The 18,636-nt window shown below is 28.2% G+C and overlaps 2 protein-coding genes across 3 annotated transcripts in view; one reads left to right on the top strand and one right to left on the bottom strand.

Annotated features, from left to right (window-relative positions):
• The window catches only part of LOC129985241 (serine/threonine-protein kinase OSR1-like), a 156,641-nt gene extending 144,790 nt beyond the window's left edge, over positions 1 to 11,851 (bottom strand). The window contains exon 1 of the mRNA XM_056095197.1: positions 11,774 to 11,851. The gene's annotated coding sequence lies outside the window, so the exon portion shown is untranslated. The remainder of the gene's footprint in view (positions 1 to 11,773) is intronic.
• Positions 1 to 18,636, top strand: part of LOC129985242 (oxysterol-binding protein-related protein 2-like) — a 213,299-nt gene that overhangs the window by 40,317 nt on the left and 154,346 nt on the right. The gene's annotated exons all lie outside the window — the stretch shown is intronic.

An 18,636-nucleotide genomic window follows, 5' to 3' on the forward strand; every position in this document is an offset into this window, starting at 1 on the left:
GAAGCCCCGAAGTTCAAACGAATAAAATTCGCTCTTAAATCTAAAATTCTAAATAGAGAGAAAATATGGATGTAAAAAAAAAAAAAAATGAAAGATGCAAATCTGTGTGAATGATTAATGAGAGTCTGAAGTTAAGTAGAATAGAAAATTTGATTTATTGTTCATTTTGTCAGAAATTTACAAAATACAGCTGTTATGCTATTGAAATACTTTTCAGATTATTTGTCATTCTTACTTCGCTACACTATATTCGATGTTTCCAAAATATCATTTTTTTAAATGTATGATTTCTTTTGTATAATTATGACAAAGTATGAAGACATAAAATGGGTAATGATTCTTGTAATTAATAAAGTTTGGGAATTAAAATAAGAATGATTGATATATAATTTAAACTTTTGAATTATTTCTTTGATTGCTTATATCATAATTATTTTCTGATTAAGATTAAAATTGCGAATACTAATCGTATAGAATATTGTACCTCCAAAGAATTTTCGGCATTTATTTTTTATTGTCTTTATTTATAAAGTTAGCAATTATATTGTGAATACTGACCTTAACATTGTATTTTAAAAGAACAAACTTTTCAGTTTTAATATTTTTAATTGTTTTTTTTTCTAAAAACGTTTATACAGTAGTCAGTGATACAACGCAGTATTGTAACTGTAACCAGGGAAGGGTTGTTGTATCTTTGACGTTTATAAATACAAAAATAAATGGGAAAAGGATTTTCAATCACATAAAACAATAAAACGACTATCTTTGATTAAAACTCTTTATACGTAAAAAAAAAGTTATTCTCAAGATTCCGAAATTCTTAAGAAATTCGTTTTGCTTAAAATGTATTACTTTTTCTACGATTTAATAAATGAGAAAAATCTTTTCAGAATTTAATTAATTTGAAAAATCTACTCAGTTTATTTAGGTAATATCACGTCACGCTGTTCAATGTGGTAGTCTTTGCAAAAAACTACCGCTTCATACTTCGCCTTTTTCGAAACTGCATGTCCAAAAAATAAGTTTACCAAAGGTTTGGATCCTATTACTGCGTTCGGAAAATATCTAAGTCTTGCAGAAAAATTGACTGCTAATCTCATTAAATTAAATCAAGACAAGGCTAGCTTTGTTTTTCGGCAAAACCAATACTTTTGCAAGAAAGCAACATTTATAAAACTAACAGCTGCTTGAGACTATTTAGAAAATGTGAATGGAAAAAAATGGAAGCTCTTTTCTAAGGGTTGCCAGTTTTCACTTAGTCTATGAACATGGTTAAATATTTTTCCATCAATGATCATCATTCCTTCTAAATGCATTCTGACAACTTTCAAGAGAAGTTAAAAAGCCACTATCTATTATTTATGCATTGTATACTCTATGATAAGTAATTTTTGAAAATCCGACGTTCCGAAAATCCGTAATTACACCGACTCCATGAATGCATCAAATCTTAACGTCAAGAAATAGTTCTGTAGCCCAGGCCAGAATACGTTTTTCTGTATAAATTGTTTGAAAATTAAAGTAGAATTATAATGTCGCATTTGATAGCAATTCAATGATTGATTAATTACAACCAGAGCTTTAATTTATGCGTGAAAAATGTTTCAGGTGATGCTTGCCTGCATTTGAATAAATAAAAATTGTTTCAAATAAAGAAAAGCGTTCAATTAAAAAAAATTGTTGAGGAAAAGCGCCGACATTTTTACACTTAACTAATTTTACAGCTGGAGTTAATTAGATTCCGAGTTTCTATAGAAGTAGTACTTAAGCATTGATGTTTCCATTTCAGTGCTAAATTATGAGGTTCCTCACTTTTTTTCAGAACATCATGAGAAAATTAAATATTTCAGATTCCGAACTGAAGAATATTATATTCTTTCTTTATGTACAAATCAAGTTTCGAGGAATCGTTTTAATTTGAATAAATTGTGAAAGTTTTGAGTAATAAGTATTTATTTTGACATATATAAATGGAAAAAAATTCTTAAGTCTTCAGACATTTTTATATATTTTGAAGATTTATGTTAATAAAACTTATAATTGAATTGATTTATGTTAAAATTAAATTAATATAAATTAATTTCTATTGAAAATTGGTAAATAGTGAATCATACAATTAAGACTTTGCAACACAAATTAAGTATACAGATTTTTAAAAAATATATTTTTATTACCATATAGTGATATTTTCTCTACAAAAATCAATTTTTTAACAATAATACATGATTCAGAAATTTTTTTCTAAATTACTTCTGTTTAATACACCTAGATCTTGGCAAACTTTGGTCTTGTTATTTACCATTAAACATTATTTTCTAGAGTCATCTTTTTTTTTTTTTTTTAAGTTGCTGCACTAATGATTTTTCTCCCCAGTTTAGCAATTTCTCCCTAATTAACTCAAAAAGATTGTTTTTTATTTGTTTTATACTTTTTTATACATCTAATACATTGTATAAAATTGCGCCGACGTACTGGTCTAGGTGTAGCGCGTCTTCCCCGTGATCTAGGCGCCCCGGGTTCGAGTCCTGATTCGAGCATGGTTGTTCTCTTCCTTGTGTTCTTTCTGTGAGGTGCGTGCCCCTCCCCGTAAAAAGGGGTTGTGCAAGCCAGTGTATGTGTGCTATCTTCATTTAAGCTAGAAGTCAGATTTCTGCCCTCGGGTGCTCAGGGGTCTTTACCCTCAGAAGCTACCGCGCAAATTTTGTCTTAAAATAGTCACATGACAAAATAATAATAATAATTGTAAAAAATTAAAATTGCTGATCATTCCAAGGCCTTAAACAAATAATTTCAACAGATTTGAATATATGTAGTCATCTGCGTATTTATCTTTTAATTCTATACAGATATACATTCAGAAAAAAAGTATAAATAACGTTCCTAGAAAATCACTAGAAATGAATTAATGAGGAGAAAATAAAAATTTGAGTCCATCTTTTCTTTTATTATTATTATTAAATACACTTGTATTTTTGTACTCGATACGTGTGTCAAATATTTTTTTTAAAGCAATTTGAAAAGACTTTTGTAGTTTTAATTATAATTAAAAATAAAGAGTACGAATACAAATGTTTTAATTTTTTTTTCCTATATATATTTCTATTCCAGGAACGAATGATGTTATTACATGCAATTTTTTTTTGTACTATTACACTTAATTTAAAACTTCCTTCGATTGTACACAATCAAGCAAGCCCATGATTTGTAAATTATCTTGGACGACTTAAGCCACTAATTTCTGTGAAATAAAATAAAGAAACAAAAGAAAAGAAAAAAGTGGAAGCAATAGATTTTCTTTGACAAGACTGCTTTAAAAGTTAGTTTGAGTTTAATTAACGTTGTTAGACACGTTTTTGGTGTTGGTTTAGCTCTTTTTTTAGTAATGTAATACAGACCGTTCAATAGTAATTAACTTGCTATCGATTTTTTTAGTCTCTGAAAGAATCAAAAATAAGAAATAAGTCGAAAGAAGCCAGCTGCGCAATCAAGGTATCTTGTTACCTCTAGGTATTTCAAGGTAAAGTCGTGATCAGTTGCGATTTTATCATCAGATGTTTGATTCGTATGAATTTTTAATTCTTTTATGTGAGTATATATTGTTTCTGATATAAACATTCATATAGTTTGTAATAATAACTTTTTTATCCAAATGTGGCTTCAAATTATTCATCAACTGAACATGCTTGCGTATTTTATGTGACCTAGGCTCTTGAGTTGAAGGCTATAAAGAGAAAAAATAAAATGCTATTTTTTTTTTTTTTATCATAGTATTAAAAGTATCTGTTTTTCTGATCAGTCCAGACGCTCTAGAGATTGGAGTATAAGATTGATTGAAAGTTATATATATATATATATATATATATATATATATATATATATATATATATATAATTTCGGGAAGCTTAATTTATATAGATAAAAAGCAGTAAGAGATGCATAGATGCATCAGTCTACATCGCGGTATAGGTGTAAAAAAAGGAAGGAATTTTTCCATTCAGTGATTTTACTATAATATTTTGATAGGGATGTCTTTAATATGTGTCGATTTACAAAAGCATTAGAAATTTTTATTCCTTCACTCGGAGCTTCGGAAAATGTTAAATTCGTCAGTTTTTCTAGAACGCGTGTTAAAAATAATGAAATAAAAGGTGGGAATTGGATCAGGAAATAAGAGAACATTTTAGGATGGAGGTATTAGGATTTAAATTAGGATAAAAATCAGTAAATTAATTAGGATTTAAATTAGATTAAGAATAACATTATATACACACGCACACACACACACACACATACACACACACACACATGCACACACACGCACGCACACACACACACACACACCACACACACACACACACACACACACACACACACACACACACACACACACACACACACACATATGTATATGGATAATTCGACACACGAGTGCGATAAATCTTGTCTCAATTAAAATTCTATAGGCTGTATAAGCTCTGGATATATTTCTATGCTTTATTTTCTTTTTTTTAATCTGCCTTCTTATTCATACTGCATCTTTCATGGTCATGGTTCTGCCAAAGAATAAAAATTGAAAATAAAAATGAACTCTTTCCGTAATTACGAAAGAAATAATTTTAAAGAATTTCTCCATGCCTTCTTTTCTTTTACAAGTTACATCATACATATATGATAACATACAGTGGTATGGTAATGACATTAACAATTAACGTAAATGAATACATTTTTTGTATGGTAATGTTGGGAGAGGTATTCTTCAGAAGCTTGTATTTAAAAATAAATCAAATTTATCTTGGAAATTTATTTTTAATATAAACTTTTTATAATTATCTAAGAAGCTCATTCTATCATTAAAAATTGTTATAACTCCTACTCTGGAAATAGAATACTGGACTATCTGAGTTTTCAACATTTACAGTTTAATTATCACCATCTTCACTATAAATTTCAGTTAAAGTTAAAATTATTTAAGATATCAAATACATAAAACTACTTTAAAATATGAAATTCTAAAAGCATTAGACTAGTAATAAAATAAGACTGTATAAAACTTTATAAAATAATATGTATAAAACTTTAAAACTGTATAAAATAATATATATAAAACTTTAATGGTCAATAATTCTACTTCTTAACCGACACCCATGAAAGGTCTCTTGCGCTAAATCATGAAGTGCTCAAGGAACATGAATTGGTTAAGGAAAGTTATGGGATCTATCATGGAATTGTGTTCTTGTGTTGTGACTTGACTTATGGCACATTATAAGGCTGCTGACAGCTATCTGTCAGCGACTTAAGCCGAGTGAGCGTCTCTTGTTTTTTCAGTAGCGCCAATTAGAGCCAAGAGTACGACTTTGCTACTTCATGCGTCATATTCGCTTGTACAAACCCTTTTTAAAGAGGGGGGGGCACATTCACACACTTCACAGATAAAACACAGTAGAAGGACAATCATGCCCGAATCGGTACTCGAACCCGATTCGCCCAGATCGCTACCCCTATGCCAGGACGCCAGCGAATTGAGCTATTAAACAGTATTGCTCAGGAGTCGAGCAATGAACTGTTAATTGCTGTTAAGTTAGCAACTGGAGATTTTTTGGAAGTAGAATGCGAGATCTGAGTGCACTATCTGCCAGAAGAAACCGACTTATCTTACGTGTTACCGAAATATTCCAAGGTTACCTTGACCAACGAAAGATGTTATGTTTCTCCTTTCGCATGTGTCCTTGCTTTACGCACTTGATTATATATGCCACAGCAAATGGAATTTAGAACCTCTTCTAATATCCTTAAATATTATTTATACAATATATTCCAATTCAGACAGTAGAATAATGGACTTTATGAGTTTTCAACATATATATTTTAATTATCACCATTATCACTATAAATTTGAGTTAAAATTGAAATTTAGGGCACTATGATAATTTATGGTGTTAATTTTTATGGCATAAATTATAGGATGTAATTCCATCACAAAGGCTCATTTAACACAATAAATAGAGTAGATATAATGTTATCAAAGTAACCATGCTTTATTGTCTGTTAAATTCAAATGCTTAAAAAGGCTTTATTATAGAATATATGGACATCAAATTTTGCATAAGAGATTTAATGGCAATTTACACAACCAATATTCTTGTTGAATAAACTGGTTGTCAAAGGAAGCCCATGAAGTCATAAGTAATTGTAATGAAGGAATTATAATCGAGCCATTGAGCGAAAGTTAGAGTATTTTCCAAATGGTCAATTAAAAAAAATCGTATATGGCCTAACATATTGATTTTTTTTTATTATGAGATTTAAATCTGTTGACTTCTTGTGTAGGTAGTTAACTAATTACATATTTTACGAGGCCTTTTAAATACAAAACAATACATTTATTGTATAATAAAACGTTCTTTTATCAATTTTATCTACTTTGAAGTTATATGTGTCTATGATATAAGATTATGTTGCATGAAAATCCAGGCTTTACCAGTGAATCTATGATTTAAATAATTAGTTTAAAGTTAATGGTGCTTTGCAGAAAATTGCAGACAGCCGAATAGGCTTCCTTATTAAATCACTGGTAACTAACTTACTATATATTTTGAAATTCCAAAAAAATTAGCTTTTGCTATTTCTTTTCAGACATTTCACCTCCAATAATAATAAATAAACTTTAACCATACTTTTATCAGCCACAAATAAAATATGCTTCCAAATGCATTTTTAACCGATTTCTAGTGATCTTAACTGCTTCTAGAACAATTGCTATGTATGAACTTTACTGTCCTTCTAAGAAAACGCTGTTTTAAGAATTTACGCTTATCGCGTTTCTTTCCTTTATTTAAAATGCTCTATTTTAAATAGATCATAGAAAATGCAGCTGAGAAAAATGTCAGCTGCGTTATGGAGCCATTAAAGTTTCACTTCAACAAGCATCGGTTTTACAGCTGTCTGCATATATTTTAACCCACGTGCAGCATGAAATATTTAGAACTTGAAAAGTATGTGTGGCATGTATTCTCCATTTTATTATACGCGTTTTTCTAAAACTTCAGGCTTTTTATTCTTGAATTATAATATTCCAGACTGAAAGAAAAAATTTTCATATAAATTATTTAAATTAATATTTTTTTCGCATTTAACTTGACGATTTAGTAAATTAAGAATATTTTTACTATGATTAAATTATATTTTGATTATTTAATGAAATGAAATTCTATTTTTGAAATACAGCAGACAGAATTTTTTTTGAATTAAAATGTAGCAGAAAGAAAATAGCAAAAATTATTTCTTAAAATAACATTCAAATTATTTTAATAATGGATTTGATTTCATTTTCTGTTAAACCACGCATGCTACGCTGATTATACAATTTAATTTAATAATTAAAATTAAAAAACAAAATGATTTTAATATAATATTAAAATTTCAATAAATAATTGTGAATTGCAAATTATATAAGTAAATAATTATGGATAGCATATTATATAATTACGCATAACAAATTGTGAATTTGAAATCTTCTACAGAGTTGATCATTATATGGATAAGTGTGAAGAAAAACGTGTGTGCAAAAATTCTTATTAAAGAACTAATATATCAGGTTCTTTGCGATTTTTACTTTCTTTATTGTAAAAGAACTTGACAGCAAAATTGTGATATTGACATTTGATATTAATTATTTGATTTTAGAAAAATTTTGAGAAAACATTTTTGAAACTATGTTTGCTTGTCTGTGAACCCGATTACCTCAAAATAAATAAATGAAACCATAAAAAAGCTGGAAGGATGAAATTTCATAATCTATGATTGCAGATTTTTTATTAAATTTTGCTCGGAATCTGAATTAGGAAAGAATTTTATTAGTCAGATTGTATGTATATCAATAAGATGGTTAAAGGAATAGTGAGACATTATACATTTGGCATATAGTTTCATAACATAAAATTAGATGTAGATTTGAATCATATTTTGAAACCGTTTGTAGATCGATTTATTTTTGTATATATGAGAGTGGAAAAATGGAAGCCAAATGAATGGATTTCGATATATGATCTTTACATCAAGAAGATAGATCAGAATCAAATATTTGAATTACTTCAGCCCATCATAAGAAGTACTTCGAAATACATATTTGATTTTCTTCAATATGTTCCCGCACAAAGCATCATAACTAACAGTCCATGTGGTTCAATTGGCAGAACACCTCATGTATATATGAATGGTTGGTCTATAGTTCGAATCCCCATCACGATGTTTTATCCAAACGATGGAATTCTTTTCATTTCAAATGTTATCTATTGTTTATCTCAGAAGGAAGGTTCTAGATCTTTGATCTTTCTTAAATTTTCAAATTGGATTATTCTCGAACTTTCTATATCTGTATAAAAGCTGAGCCCCTTCAGTGATGAGTAAGTTCTCAGTCTCTTGCTTCGTTCTAATAAATCTAATTGTTTGTTTAACCCTTTCTATGGCCGTGGGAAGTATGCTTCCCACCACATTTTTCAATCTTTGTATGAAATTACGTAGGTTGGCATAAGTTCTGACAAATTTTGTTAGTAACTGAGAAACTTAGATGCTTCAGTTCTTTATCTCAGATAAAATGATGTGTCTTGATTTGTTACTTAATTATTAATTAACCAAATTAATTAATGAATCAAATTAAATTTATCTAATAAGCTAAATGAATCCCTTTTCTTATTCTAATTTCAAGCCTAAAATATTTTAACATAATCTGACTAGAAAAAAATGGCCCTTTAAAGGGTTAAACTAACGGCATAGTTCTTTACATCTTAATAAAAATATTATTCGGCTAAGCATTAAATGCAATGTATTTTGAAAATGTATGAGAAAATTCTACAGAGAAAACTTTTGATTGTTGTCCGGACATTCAAAGTTTTGTCTTTTTATAGTTTTCAATTAAAAAAATATAAATATTTTAATTTCACAGTTAATATTGTTTTGAGCATTATTAAGTCCATTATTTTACAATCCTTTGGAACTTACCTATAGTTTGGTAATTAGTTATTGTTATTATAGTTTGTCATCTTAGGTTGTAAAGATAATTTCCAGGAATTTTAATTAGTAATTTTTCTCCGGCTTCCTCTTGAATGTGGCTGAAATTTGATTACATGTAGACGAGTTCATTTGCTGAAGGGAGAAAAGTACAAAATAGAGATCAAATCACAATCATCCCCTTTCACCCTTTTCAGCTATTGCACTAGTCCGCATGACCAACTTCAAGCGAATGCCGGGAAATACTTGTTTTATTTACATCATGATTATTTGTAAGTCCTTTAAGGAATTTATTGAGACAGTTTAAATGCAAGAGAAAAATGTCAATTTCACATGCTTTTAATTTTGAAATGAAATTCGGAGAAAACATATCAAAATACTGAAAGAGAATTTTTCTTTCGTTGAAATAAAAGATATTTCAGCCGCCAGCTGCAAATGACAGTTACAGATATCAGAAATACAAAACATTCGCAGCTTGGGAAATAAAGGATAAGTTAAAAACCTTTAGAACATCAGTCGATATATTTATTTCTAGTTTATTTCTTTTTTTGGGAGAAGCATTTTTGCAACATGAAAATGTCATTTCTAGACAGGCTTAAAAGTATTTTGGTTTTCCACTGAGGCAATTAGAATTTTAAATGAAGGGATTATTTTGTAGCCGTTTTCTGTTCCCTCCTCTTTCAATATGTATGTAGTAGGGAAATGTAGAAATAATTTCCTTGTTATGTTTAGTTCTTTACAAAAATGGAAATGGATTGCTCTGTTTTTAGTTGTTTAGATTACAGATTTAAAAAAATATTTAATCTATTTTTTTAAAAATCTTTGCGTTAGTGTAAAAGTATAATTTATAAAACAATGAAAAATAAAAGAAACAAATAATTTATTTGTTTTGAGGTTTGCATTTCACATAATGGTCAAACAGATTAATAAAAAGAAATGTTTGAAAAATTTGAGTGAAAAAAGAATTTTACCACCTGCATGCTAATCAGGCAATTTATGCTTTTTCCATATATCAAAACTTTAATGTTTTTATTTAGCTAAGGAGCATGCAATCAATTTGATGTTATTCTTTTATTTCTGAGTTTCATCGAAAATATTGATTTTACCGCCGTATTAAAAGAGAACAAAATAAATTAAAATAATGAAAAAAAAAAAAGAATCTTAAAGTTAGTAACATTTAGATGGCGTTTCAAATAGGGTATTTGCATACGCTTTATAGCGTAGTAAAAATATTAAAAAATTCTTTTTTTTCTAGAAATTTTAATATAATTTCATACAGAAACTTCCAAAATAAAAATAACAACCCGGAATTATTTTTTTGTGACATATCACATTCTACCGAGAAAAGTGCTGCCTCTTATAAAGTAAGAAACTGAAATTTAGCTATTAAATAAAACAAAATAAAACGAATTACAATATAGGAGTAGATGAGTAGATATAGTCTTCAAACCTTAATGTCTATTTGATTTAGTGAATTAATAACATTAGTTGGATTTTATGTCTTTAATAGACACATAATGGACTAATCATTAAAATCGTTCCCACGATATTCTCTTAAAACGAACGCCTTTGTTATACAATAAATACGATTCCATTTTTTTCTCCCCATGTTAGAAATTTCTAGAATGATTAGTTTCATTACATCCAAATAATAAATCGCATGATGTTAATTTTCAAAAATGTGACAATTTTGTTTAGGCGTTTGAATCGAATAACTATTTTTCTGTTTTTTTAGAATTTTGTTTTCATATTTTATCATTAAAATTAAATAAGTATGGTTATACGTAAATTTAATTTGAACTTAAGATAAATGTTCGCGACGACTAAACAACTTTAAATACATGAAATGCCTGAGGAAATCGCAACATAAATTATGTATGATTTTCTGACTTTAATTAGAATAATTTTTGTAACAGTGATTAACTGAGAGAATGATTAAACATTAAATATTAGATGCTTTAATAGTTTTTCATAAGCCATAAAGTAAAATTGGTTGAATTATTATACTTGTCAAATTTAAAATCGAAACTCTTGCAACAAGAGAAGTGAAAAGCAGTGATTCTACGAACTAAGAAGCTGCCTAGAATAACAAATATGTCGATTCAAAACGTCATTTGCTTAGCTGTGAAATAAGAAAATTTATAAAAAATAAAATTCTGTGAATTATAAAATAGTTTGATATTATTAAGACTTTGACAAGTGTAATCTCATCTGTTTAATTACTTTCAATTTGAGACTAAAGTATTATAAACACTGAGTGTATGCTTCAAAAATACTAGGCAAAACGTAGATGACATGGAATTAAGAGCTTTTAATCGATAAATTAATAACAGCAAATGGAATTTTCACGAATTTCCTAAAATAAAAATAATTGATCTAAAGAAAGCATTAACATGTGCGTTAAAATTATATTGAAATATGAAATTAAATTGATCTTAAATCAAGTAATTTTATAACACTTCCATAGAGCCACAGAATGCCCAAATTCTGCTCTACCAAAGAAATTATTCTAATAAAAATAGATTATTAACAAGCCTGTATTTAAGATTTTTTTACAAGTAATAAAAATATTTTATAAAAGTGGTTTTTAGCTTCAATTATAATAATAGTATTTTTTAGAATTCTCAATATAAAATTATTCTACAATACCTAATCAAATTTAAATTATTTAAAAAATAATTTATAAATACGTTTTTTTTTTCTTCACATTAAACAAAAGTTAAGCATTATACTGTTATCTTATCTGAAAGCAAAACAAAAGACTTACATTTGGAGGAAAACCAGAAAAGATTAAACTTTCTCCGTAAACATCTTTCTAACCATAGTCGTTAAAAATGACGAAATCATGTAACGTTATATCTGCTCTGAATTTCACGCCGCGACAAATTCTATTTTCTAGATACCAGATTATGCAGGAACCCGACATCTAGCCATTAACCTTGAAAGAAGTGTTTCTTAAAGAAAAACAGAAATAAGGACAGCTTTCAAGTTTTTAATAAAACAATAACAAAACAAAGATAAAAACAGGACGGACGTGACTGTTAAACAAAACGCCACGACTGCATAAACTGTTGGACTATTATATAATATGAGAACAACACTAAAAAGTCCGATTCTATATCTAGAAAACGTTATGTCGTGATATTTTTTTTATTTATTTTTATACTCTTAAATTCATGTTCTTGACAATGATTAGCAAAAATCACGAAGTAAGGTATTTTACCACTTGTACTACTTATTCACCGAGAGAGATAAAAGTTTGTCGTTTTAAGAACGATAGAAGAGAAGACAGCTCAATAAAAAAGGCAGACAAAAGATCGGTGTGAAGTGCTTATAAATTAAGTAAAGATATATTGTCTATGCACGAACTGCAATCAACGCAGCTACATGGAGAACTGTTTTAAATCAAGCAAAGAGCTAGCTGTTCTTTTGTTTTTGTTTTTCTTCTCCATGTTCTACAGGCGGTAAGCTTTGTGAATCTTCTAATATTAAGTCCTTCAGAGATGAGAGTTTGAACATCCCGGAACCATATTCGTAATGTTAAGAGAATTTTATTTGGATATGAAACAACCACAAAATATTTCGTGGTATTTTATTGTCTGTCGAGTTTCCTTTAAGACTTATTCCAAAATTATTGAAGGCCATATCATTATTTTTTATGCATCTTTTTCTATATCTTATTTCTAAAAATACATTTGCTTTAAATGTATTTTTTTTGTTTTTGTTGTGTAACTTTCTATTATGTTTTGCTTTTTTTTCATATGCAAAGTATGCAAGAAGAAATTGAATCCGAAAACACACTTTTTGTACAATGTCTCATGTTGAACACGATAATTCAAAAACATTTTCAGTTGGAAGAGTGAAATTTGGTATGTGGTATTTTTGCCAAATTTGCATAGTTACGTGAAATTATGAATGAAACTCACTTATAAAAGGTTTATTTGTTTGGTTGTCGAAGTAAAAGCTACAAAATGCGAACAGTTAGACAAATGAAATTTGGTATTTGATATTTTTAGCTTGTAAAATGCAAATCAGTATCTAATTTCGATCCAAATTCATCAAGGCTCTATAATGCTCTCTCTTAGAATGCTCTATAAATACGACAGATGAATAAAATTTAGGTATAATATAGGATAATTTCACTATCATCCCATTTACTCCTCATATTTAATGGTCTGTTTTTATGAGAGGCGCCACCTAGCATGGCACTGCGTAACTCATGAAGCAGTCGCTCTTTGAATGTGTCCGATGAAAGGTTCTTGTAGTTATGTCTTCTCTATGTCAAATAATGAAAAAAGATTTAAACTTACTTGCAATGTTATTTATCAATTGACTCTATACAAGATGTTTCTTAATAATAATGAACAATCTTGAAAGTAAAATTATTATTCTTCGTCGAATTTTGGTTTGAATCAATCGAATAGTTTATACGAAATGCACATTCGATTTTCCTTTTTAATTTTCACTACATAATGAAGCACAAAACTTTCACATCTTCGTACTCGTGGCATTCACGGTCTTACCTAAAGTTCACACTTTTTATATACGAGAAATTTTCAGGGAGACTTCACTGTTTTATTTTGTTTACAGAAAAACTCACGATATTTTAAATATATTTTGTTTAGATATAATAAGCTGATTTAAGCATTTTTTCACCCTTCAAGTGAAAGAATACAAACTCCCAATGCTTACAACATTCTTTTAAAGATACCTAAGATTCTTTTCCCTAAGTCAAAGAAATCCCTATCAAAATTTCATAATAAAATCACTGAAGGGACAACTTTCGGTCACTTTGCTCTTCTATCGGGATGTGAACCGACATCTGTTCATTATCGCCTCTCCCCTGTACAAATTCACACGTGGTGATATAAATCGAAGTTAAAATTTCAAAAGCTTCTTCTTTCCGGCCTTGCATCTGATAAAAAAATGTGTTTACACACACACATACACAGTCTTTAAAGGGTTAAATAAATATTATTTTATTTCACAACTGTTTAAAATTATGTTGTAATTTTTAGATGCAAATAGTTCTTTATATATAAATAAGAAAAAAAATGTATTTTCAATATATTTTCTTTCTGATCTGTATTATTGAACATCATGTAGGAAATCGACCGCATTTTAATCATGTGATTGCCATTTTAATTTTAAGTGCCATTTTTCTGTCGATTGTTTATCAAAACACAACCGGGTTAATTAAAACTCTTAAATCATTTGATTCTTTATTCAAGGTAATTAAAGTGATTTGACCTTGGATGGAAAGTTGTTACAAGGCAAATTAAATAAATTAGAAATGGAAATGTGAAAAAATGCTTTCCCCACAAGAAAATGTAAATATGTACGTAATTATTCGATTATGTGACAAGTAAACCTATATACGACCTTGAGGCTAATTTTGTTTCGAGAGGCGTTAGAATTTGTATCGAAATAATTCTCGATAATTTTTGTTTTTCCTATGAAATCAATTGCTGCCATTCCATGTTAAGTTAAATGAATCATTTTAAATATGTTTGAGTTTTTGTTTTAAAAGTTGGCAATAGATTTATACCTTCACATTTCTGAAAAATGAAAAGCTCAGATCGGGAATACAGAGAACTTATAGGTCCAAATATTTCAAATTTGAGCTTCTTGAAATGTAAATGCTGACAAGCAGAGGAACCATTCAAATCATAGCCGAATAGTTGATTTCTACATCGTTGGAGATATGCTTATATTTCCAATTGTAAAACTCTGAGAGGAAATGATGGAAACGATATACATTGTTGGTAGACCTATCTCAAAACAGACACTGAAATTAGTTTAAAATATGAGGTACTGAAAATTTCATTTTTTAACAATTTTAGTCACATTAGATTAGAAAGTTTTTTATTAAAAATATTAGTATGCCAAAACTACTATTATACTACTATTAATAATGCTATTTAACTAGTATTACTAAAACTACTATTTAATAAAATATTAAATATATATATTAGTATTAGAGCGACTTTATTAAATTATAAACTTAATACTTTTTAATTAGCTAGCTTGTTTTATTAGCTATTTGTTGAGTCAAACAATATTAAATAATAGCTTTTACCAGCGACTTCGTACGCGTGGAAATAGATTGGAATTTATAGCATCAATGGCTTTATCTTTTGTTACTCCTGCGCATGCGTGAATTTTCAACGCCAATTGGGGCAACACAAATGTATGAATTTTCTACGCCAGTTGGGGTAACGCAATATAGATTATAAATTTTTAATTTCCTTTATTCTGTTTTATTTTAATTCAAAAGTACTTCAGAATGAATCCGAAAGATCGATTGATTAACAACGTTAATTTTAAATGTATCGAACACTAAGAAAATAAACAGAATCGTTTGAAATAATAGTCAAAATCATGTTAAGCTTAATCTCATTGGCGTGGGAAAAAAACCCTGAAGCTTTACTCATTTGGCGATTTTTGGTGGGAAAGTTAGTTTTAAATTAATAAACAATTAATCACTCAATTAAACGGAATAAATATTAGCCTATGTTCTATTCCAGACTATAATCTATCTCTCAGCTAAATTTCATCCTATTCTATTCAGCCGTTCTGACGTGATTGACTAACAAACATCCATCCATCCATCCAAACTTTCACATTTATAATAGTAGTATAGATAAATCTTTACATCTTTCAGAGCAGTTTTTCCAGATAGGAGTTTATGCTTATTTCTAACATTTAGTTAAAATAATTAATTATTGAGCTTAATTACTACTGAGCCGATTAAAAATGGACAAGAGCATACTTCCCAGTATTTCCTCTCTCGCCTTTACATTTCGCATATAACGGTTTTTTTTTTTTTTTTTTTTTTTTTTTTTGTATAAACATTTTCTACCTTAAATATAGTGCAATATCATACATTGCATTCTGAATGCACATATGATTTTTTTTATCATCTTGAATAATTTTTTACTAAAGACAATTTACATCTCTATTAAAACCTTATAAAAATCACATGATAATTAAATTTAGAAAATTGGTGTTAAAATTTAAATACAACAGTAGTTGTTTTAAGACGTGCCTTTCACATTTGTATTATTATAATCTAAGACTGCGGTTTAAAATCCTTTTAAATGTATAATTAAAGGCAATTTTTTTAATACTTCATTCAAGGACAAGGAAATGCTTGAAACAATTTTGCTTTTGAAACTCAAATTTTCATGGAAGTTTAATCGAACCAATATGTTCGTTGTTATGCTTTTTTCAGTCAATTCAAAATTCATTATCTGAATCACTGATGAACAAACATTTAATTTTAAATATTTTTTTGAGGAATTCTTATTTATATTATTTATGTTAGCTTCTTATAGCTATGTTAATCTTTTTTAATCTTTGTTTATGGATATATAAGATTAAAGAGTCTGAAAATTAATTGTAATACAATAAAGATTAATTTATAAATTCACATTTCTATAATAGCTAGGTTATTCTTTTTTAAAGACGGGAATCAATATTTAGCGATTCACATTTTTGAGATAGACCCAAAATCATTAAATATATAGAAGAAATTTAATACGTCTCTGTTTTTTTTTACAATTTAAATAAATATCTCTCCTTCCGTGTCTGTTACCTTTTTAATTCAGTTTAAAATATATAGAGTGTATCAGATGTTTGTGGACTATGTGTAATTTTTACTATTGAAATATAGTGTCTTTGAATGATTTAATTTTAATTTATATGAGAAGTTGTTATTTGATGACCATATGACGGATTGGTGCGACAGGCAACACATTATGCGCCAAACCTATTTTGGAATCCTTTCCATCCAGCTCGAGGTATTCAATTTCTTTAATAACCTGAAAATTAGCGATCAACGCAGAGATAAAACTGCATGTATTTAAATGCATTATTTTGTGTTAATATTAAATTTTATTAAGAGAAAATAATTTTTTAAAACATATATCATTAATCAAAAATGACTAATGTAACTTAAACGAAAATTATATTGTTAGTTAACGCTGACAAATGTGGCCTGAACGAAAAATGCAAAGTCAGTCAGTGACTAACGAGGTACGAAATGAAAGTATACTATCAGCTACCGGTGACTGACGCAGTACGAATAGAAAATTCAGTGTCAGACATTGATGACTGACATGGTGTTTAACGGGTTAAGGAATTGAACAGAAGACATTGTACCTCGTAGTAGCTAGAATTCTGATTTTCTTCTTTTTTTTTACTTTCCGAAATCCAGAATTTACAGATACATTGACTTTCACAAGTTTTGATTTAGGGCAAAAATTCAATTGTGCGAGTTGAGAATTATACATTATCAAATGAAGAAAGAATACATAACATTCATGAAGTCATCCATCCACTGTTAGACTAGATTCTGTGCAGATTGTGAAATATCTTTTATTCTAATTATCATATGCAAAGATTTGAGTAAGAAAATTCCTTTTAAGACATTACTGGTAAATAGTTTAGAGGGAATTTAGTGAGTAGCCGGGAAGTTTGCCAAAATTCTTTGCATTCCGTGAACTTATCTCTTTCCACGAGCAGCTGTTTATACGCGACTCTTGTTAAAATGCATATTTCTTGTTCTAATCTAATACTTGAAGGGTTAAGTGAAAAGCTATTTTATTATACCGAATAAATCTCAATGATCGTCAATTGTGGATTTAAGTATTTTGCAGTCCTAAGCAGTGCTCACCGTGAGGTCCACTTTTTCGGAAAATAGTCAATTTAGTTTCAAATTTCAACATAATATTATGTTTATGTTAGGATTAATTATTTTTTATTTTAGTAAATTTGTAAAAATTCATATATTTTTTATTTATTAATTGGGACTGATGTTTGCTTGTCATTATCGTTTGTCCACAATATTTAACAGATATTTGTTATTTTTAAATAAATAAGTAAATATAATGAAATAGAAGTTTGTATAATTAGTAATAATTATACTAGCTCATTATTACTAATTATATCAAATATAATTAGTAATAATACCATTTAAACTTGAGAAGATGATAATATTATAATTCATAGTATTTGAATGTTTTACAATTTTTTTTATCGGCCAACTTTTTAATCGATTAGCTAATGTCCCCCGCTCCTCTCCAGTAGCCCTGGACAACTACCTAGTTAAAAATGCACATCTGCTTAGCTGACTTAGTTTCAAATGGCATCAAATAAAAATAAAGGCGCATTAATATCCAGAGCCGAAATTTCTCCCCCTCTTCTCCTAAATGACTTTTAAAAAGTTGAAGCTAAAAAGAAGATGAGACTTTGCAATATGTTTAAGGAAATATAAATTGATTTTTTTTTGTTGTAAATTTTAAAAAACTCATGGTTTTACATTGATGATGCTATAATTGAAAAATAGATATAAAAATAAATATTAAATATGTATATATTTTTTAATATTTAAATAAATTTTAACCCTTTCTAGGGCCGTGGGAAGTATGCTTCCCTCCAAATTTATCAATCTTTGTATGAAATTATGTATGTTGGCATAAGTTCTGACAATTTTTTTTTACAAAGACAGAAACTTAGATGCTTCAGTTATTTATCTTACACAAAATGATGTGTCTTGATTTGTTACTTAATTATTAATTAACCAAATTAATTAATTAATCAAATTAAATTTATCTAATATGCTAAATG

Source organism: Argiope bruennichi, chromosome 9 (assembly GCF_947563725.1).
Source record: "Argiope bruennichi chromosome 9, qqArgBrue1.1, whole genome shotgun sequence".
Classification (NCBI taxonomy): domain Eukaryota; kingdom Metazoa; phylum Arthropoda; class Arachnida; order Araneae; family Araneidae; genus Argiope; species Argiope bruennichi.